The following is a 6,568-nucleotide window of genomic DNA, read 5'->3' on the forward strand; positions in this document are numbered from 1 at the left end:
AATAATTATGTGCTTTTTTTTTTTTTTTGAGGAGCAAATTTTGTAAATTAGTTCACATCAACACCTCTAGGTTTGAAATAAATAAATTATCTAATTGGGTTTAGAATCAAGAATATAAACCAAGGATGATAATTCAGTATTTTTCAGCTATATGAGGTCCTAGCTAGTTGTTTTATGCTTATATTCGTCAATATGCAGCTATACTCTTTTATGGTCACTCCATCTATGCTTAGTTATTGTAATGTAATTGGATGGTAGGATTGTCATGCGCTATCTACAAATCATTACATAGATAAAACTTACTATCTCAGATCTTATTTTTCTTGATGGATGGCCAAAGATGAATTGAGACACTAATTTATCGCTATCGTGATTTGGATTGAAAAATTAGAGAATTGTAAACAAAATATTGCTAAAATTTTTAGCATATAGTGATTAAGTTGCTGTTATATTAGTAGCCATATGGCAGCATTAGAAACTAGATGATAACAATAAGAAGACTCCACCATTGACGATGGGATCAAACTAAACATTGAGGTGTGATATAACAAGAAGAGCATAGGATTACTATCTGGAATTGTGTCGAATAGGCCTATTCATATCACATCCCATATGAAAATTGGCTAAGATGATGCCACATGGCTAAATTGGAGGACTATAGAATGATCGTACATAGATAAGAAAATGACCAAGCATGAATATTAATCAAGTTACTATGTGATGTCATATAAGATAGATTGAGTGATAATTCAATAGCACCGGTCAAACCATACTGAGTGGTAAGGCAAACAAGGTAAGATTAAGTTCTAAAGATAAATTGTGAAATGCAAGTCGAATGTGAATATAGCTTATATAAGAGGCTGTGTTCAACGGAAGGCCAATTATATTCTATGTTATTAACCTATTGTAGGATAAGGAGCTGAGAGCAATACTAGAGATGGTCACCCAAAAAACTAGATGCATAAATGGTTTAAGTGATAGTAATCAACAATCATAGATGTTAATACTAAAGATAAACAACCATCCAACTAAGACTAAATTGCATATCTAAGAAGAGACTGTTAATTGACCAATGATCAATATTTTTTGTTTTATCTATCTTTTATTTGTAGCTATCTTTATTTATGTCTTAGTTTATAATTTCTATTCCTTGTTAGTGTAGCACCGCGGTTTCTGTTCCCTTGAAAAGATAGCACCCAATAGCGAAGACCATTGAAGATCAAAACAATGAACCCTACTTTCATTTATCCTTTCTACTTTAAATATCGATGGCATACCAGCGTATCTATCCAACCTAGCCATTGATTATTTCTTTGTCATTAGAACAGGGTTATATAAAATATATTCTCACATTAAATAGGCAAATTTTTAATAAATCTATTACGTTCATTACATAGTTATACAAATATATTAGTATCTGATATGGAGAATCAAAATGATGATAAGTATGCACCTATAATTATCAAGCATCAATATTAAAGAGACAAGCAAAGTCTAACTTAAAACTAGAAGATTCATTAGAGGTGTGACCACAAAAGATTTAAAATATAATATGTTTTAAACTAAAGAGCAGACAAGTATGCATCTATAATTATTAATTGGGTTTGGTAGCATGTATAATGTATGTAATTTGGTAAGGGTAAACAAACACATGCTCGATATCTTTACTCGAGACATACTACACAGAGTGATTTAATGACTACAATAATGGACGTAAAATTTACATAGACTCTAAGCTTAATGATTTAAATTATATATACTAGTATTTAACACGTAGTACAACATAGGTGCCTTGCCAAAAAATTAAAGTAGGAGAGAGATAAAGAAGGTACATTGGAGTTAACAAGACCTTGACGAAGTTGAAGTTGGTTATAATTTTTTTTTTCATTCTCAAGGTATTGCACATGCACTCATATATAATTTGTTTCTGCTATGGAGACATATACAAACATCATCACATGCACATTCACTCATACACGAACATATAAATAGATTCCAACATCCATAGAATGGAGAGACATATATGATTATGGATATTTAATCATATGGTATCATTTAAATGATTTTGGATTTTAGATCAATCGACCAAGCATCGGTCTCTTCTATCACCCTCCTCTACTTGGATTATAGGCCTGCAAAGAGGTTAATTGAGACCAGCGACTCTGTTTGGTATGGCCTTTTCCGGATCTAATAATGGAATTGTTCTCTCAAAGTTTTGGCCCAGCCCAATGCATTTGCTAATTGGATAATTTGGGCCCTAAAAATAAGTATACCGATGGGTTAACGTGTAAGGCTGCGTCCGGTGCGACCAATATCATGAAAAATTCTTTGTGCACGGCAGGTGGCGTAGAAAGTCCAATATGGAGCGCATTATTTTCTCTGATTGGTTCACATAGTCATTATTTTCAAACACGTATTTAATACCGGTAGATCATCTTTTTCGTTTAAAAATTTTATATAATAAAAATATCTCCATCCTTTGATTATGATATTTTTTCACAAAAATTATGACACTCCTTCAAAAAAATTATGACATTCCTGTTCTTTAAAAAAAATTGTGATATCTCTTCTTAAAAATTATGATATCTCTTTATAAAAATTATAACATCGCTTCACAAAAATTATGATACTTTTGTGAAGGAAGGATGTCATAATTTTTATAAAGATGTGTCATAAGTTTTGTGAAGGGATGTCATAATTCTGTAAAGGAGGGGTGTCATAATTTTATCAAGAAGTATCATAATTCTGTAAAGGAGGGGTGTTATAATTTTTATGAAGGAATATCATAATTCTGTGAAGGGATGTCATAATTTTTTTGAAAAAAATAGGGTGTCATAATTTTTGTGAAGGGTGTCATAATTTTTAAGAAAGATATTTTCATCGTTCAAAATTTTAAACGAAAAAATAAATACATATTGAAAAGTGATTGCTACGTGGTCCAATAGGATGAGTAGCGTACTTCATATCAGATTTTCTATACCACGGGTGGTGCACAAAGAATTTTTCCTAATATGATTAGGTCCAAGCTAGAGTTATTAATCAAGATTGTTTCTTGATATGGAATACGTGACCAACATGTACTGGGACTGCGGCTGTTCTAGTATTTCACAAGGATGCGTGGGCTGCAAATTGGTTGATTCTATTCGAAGTCTAGCATCACTAGAACCAACCCAAATTGGCTTTGACGTATATATTGGGTCACATTTATTTTGGTGTTACATCTTATTTTTTAAAGTTAGATCCATATTTTCTTTCAGGTCAAATTAAATCCAATTGGATTTTGATGGAGTTGCAATCAATTTTGTGCGATCCATATTCCACACCAAGCGCATTTGGAAATTAATTCTTAATTTGGGACCCATAGGTGTATTGAGTCCGAGTGAGGTGAGACGCATAGTCATATGATGTCTCGTTTTGCCAATCCCCATGCGCGGTTGCACCTTTCATGAGTGACTTGAAAACCTAGTAAGGGACTAATGCATATCCAGAGTTGTCAAAGCTTGATTTGATCCCAACCTAATCCCAAAATTTGAGCCTATCAGCTAGCTGTGGTTTTCAAATCAATACCTATAGATGACAGAATGGAGCTTGGGTCCAGAACTAGAGTCTATTGGGTCATCATCCCTACGAGACTAGACATTGAATTGGCTTAGATAGATCTTGGATCCTAATATTAGTTTTTTTTTTAATAAGATGGAATGCTCACATGCATCTAATATGAATACATCCAATAAAATCAGACAAAAAAAAATCACGAAGAATAGCAGAAATAATTACCATCACCATCCATAAGACCGTCCTCCCCAAATGATTCACCATAAAGGAGGCGACCTAGTTCGCAAATACGCCACCCTATTTGCCTTCTAGTGAGTATGCTTGACATCGAGAGAATCCCTCTTTCTAACAATCCTCCGGATATCGTGCAGTAGGGATGATGTCTAGACTTGAATTAAATAAATAATCTAATTAGGTTTAGATTATTTTCACTATACAAGGTCTAAATATAGGGTATGTTTAAGCTAGCTGTTTTATGCTTATATTCGTCAATAAGCAACTACACTATTTTTATGGCCACTCTATCTATTGTTAGTTATTATAATGTAATTGGATGGTAGGATTGTCATACACTACCTACAAATCCTTACATAGATAAGACTTACTATCACAGATCTTATTTTTCTTGATACGTGGCCAAAGATGAATTGAGACTCTAATTTATCTCTATCATGATTCGGGTTAAAAAATTAGAGAATTGTAAATAAAAATATTGCTAAAATTTTTAGTGCCAGTGACTAGGTTATTATTATATTAGCTAATCTACTAAAATTAATGCCAATGATAATTTTATACGTTCATCTTAACATTTATTGATTAAAGAATTGCTAAAAAATATATAATAAGTTAATAAAATAAATCCTTGCCAACCTATATTACTCCAGATAGGAGATGATATGATGTTTTATACATTCCAAGTAGATTTATAAGTAACATCAACAAATCAAGGATGTACAGTAATATATCTTGCCCATATTTAGTAAATTTGCAATCTTCACTAAAGAAATTTGTTTACCCCACATTCCAATTAGTATTATGTGACAACCTGATCCAATTGGATCAGACGCTTGAATTTTAAAATAAAAAAAATATATAAAAAAATAAAATAGAAGAATAAAGACTCTCAATGAGAGTCTTCTTTCTCATCGAATCTGATTAGGAACCGGACTCCTAAGAGCTACCAAAAGCCCTTGGGAGTCTTCCATAAATCTCTCCCTCCCCCTCCAAAGCAATTCATGATAAAGCCAGCTCTCCTCTCTCTTCTTTCGTCCTTATTTTTTCATTAAAATCATGGATTATCCTCATTATGTCCGCCTAAAATCATCATCCAAAGATGCCACCAAAGTTTGAGATAAGCCCCTGTCCTCTTCCTTTCTTTCTTCCCTATCTTCTATTGGCTTCGGAAGTCATCGCCGACCACCGACTTGGCTGAAAATCATTCAAGTTTCATTTTTCCTATTTTTCGACCTTGATTTCTCCCTTTTCTAATTGCCGACGCCACTGTCACTTGACACTAGATCCTTAGTTTGGTTACTCGGCCTCCCCATGACTCTCCATGGTGAGATCATGGTTGTCGGTGAAAGGCCATCGAAAAAATTAAGAGAAGCCTCGATCCCCTATTTTTGTGCCTTTTCCCATGATTTTCTTGCTGGCCAATATTCATCGCCAGTTGTCCTCCACCCCATCGCTGTCGGTAGCTTGCTATTGCTATCCATTGCCAGCCCTTTGACAACCAATCACCAGCCCTCTTTGCTCCCCTGTTCAGCCAAGAAAAGAAGAGAAGTAAAGAGAAAGAAGAGAAGAAGAAGAAGAAAAGGAAAAGGAAAAGGAAAAGAAAGAAAGAGAGAGAAATATTTTCTCTCTCCTATCTTTTGTCTCTCTCTACCCTCTCCCTCTTTCTCCCTTTATCTGATCCACGGACCTCAATATAAACTTGATATGATCTTTTTAAAAAGATCTAAAATTACTTTGATATCCATGTGATAGGTCGAATCCTAACCTAGCCCTCGCTAGATATTTATAGAATCTGATTACTCTCAATCTCCATTGAGTCATCCTGATATGAGCTCTGATGATCTTGATCATGGATCTCTCTTTTAAGAGATATGAAGATTCTCTCTCTATTTTCTCTCTCTTTATCAACTTTTTCTCTTTAAGAAGATATAGGACTCTAGTATCGAACCATCACTCTTTTAAGGATTCATGTTGACTCTGACAAGATAATCCAAAATTGATTTGCTACCCAGATGGTCTATTGGACCGATCATCAGGTCAACCATTTTTTTATTATTTAATTTTATTAAATTTATCAAATAAAAATTGATTATGATTCAATATTTTAAATATGATTATTTGATTCATCTAACAAAGTCTAAAAATCTAGGATAAACGAGATAAGTGAATCTTATACTCCTTATTTATTTTTAAATTATCATATTTTTTATGTAAATAATTTATTATCGATGAAATCATATTTTTCATAAAATAAGGATTAGTATATGAGATATAAAAAAGTATATTTTGTTATGACTATTAATTTCATGAATATATTTTATAAAAATAACATGTTTATGAAGCATGAAGTTGATTATTTTTCTCTTTACATAAATAGATATTTTAAGAAAAAAGATATAAAGATTTTAAAACCTCTTAGATAGCAATGAATGAATTCCTAAAATTAAAAAGATCGATATCTAAAGCTAGCATCCACAAAAAATATGGCCCTGTCAATACGTATAAAGTTTGTATATAAAATAAGAACTCTATCGATTAAGAAATATGGTCCTATCATAAGTATAAAGTGACTTTAATATGAATATTGATGAATAGCATTATGAAACATGACATGAATACCTAACAAGATTGATTTACAAATCATGTTTATGAAATATACATAAATTTATACATACATAATTGTATTTATGACTTGTTTTATAATATGCTCTATGAAATATTTTATTTTTTGTAGTATCTATTATTTTTTTAAATATTATATTATCATAGAAACTCATGC

The sequence above is a fragment of the Elaeis guineensis genome, chromosome 12 (assembly GCF_000442705.2).
Source record: "Elaeis guineensis isolate ETL-2024a chromosome 12, EG11, whole genome shotgun sequence".
NCBI classification, from domain to species: domain Eukaryota; kingdom Viridiplantae; phylum Streptophyta; class Magnoliopsida; order Arecales; family Arecaceae; genus Elaeis; species Elaeis guineensis.